We start from the raw sequence: 735 nt of genomic DNA on the forward strand, positions 1-735 counted from the left end.
TGGGGTTTCCTCACAATGCTCCAATTTCCCCCCACAGTCCAAAGATATGCAACTTACAGTGGATTGGCCATGCTAAATTTCCCATAGTGTCCAGGGATGGGTAGGTTAGTCATGGGAAATGCAGGGTTACATGGATAGTGAAGGGCAGGCAGGTCTGGGGGATGCTGTTTGGAGGGTCAGTGTGGACTTAATGGATGGGATATACTGCTTCCACACTGAAGATATTCTTTAAAAATGACAATAAATTTGGACTATACCCAGTAGGTATCTATTTGATCCACTCTCCTCTCGGTCTTGTATGTTTCAATAAGATCACCTGTGTTTCCAAGAGTGACCTGTTAAAGCCTTCGTAATATCAGGTACTCATTCCTGGAATACGTGAATTGAAACATCTCGAACTGCTTCCAATATAATTATATCCTTCCTCAGATAAGGAGACAAAGAAAAATTAATCTCACACTCAGAGCTTGTGTTTTATTTTTGTTTTCTCAGTGTTGTGGGTCTTTGTAACTCTCTTCCCCACAAATCATTGAAGGCAAAGATATTGAATATTTTTGAGGCACAGACAGAAGGTTCATAAATAACAATGGAGTCGAGGATTATCGGGGATTGGCCCGAATGTACGATCTGTGGAAAATGTAGACAGTAGTACCAAATGACACGGCTCCAGAACATCCAGGAATATAATTCAAAACTGATGGAAGACCGATGGAAGCTCAATGTATATTCGAATGG

The sequence above is a fragment of the Hemiscyllium ocellatum genome, unplaced genomic scaffold, assembly GCF_020745735.1.
Source record: "Hemiscyllium ocellatum isolate sHemOce1 unplaced genomic scaffold, sHemOce1.pat.X.cur. scaffold_360_pat_ctg1, whole genome shotgun sequence".
Taxonomy (NCBI): Eukaryota; Metazoa; Chordata; class Chondrichthyes; order Orectolobiformes; family Hemiscylliidae; genus Hemiscyllium; species Hemiscyllium ocellatum.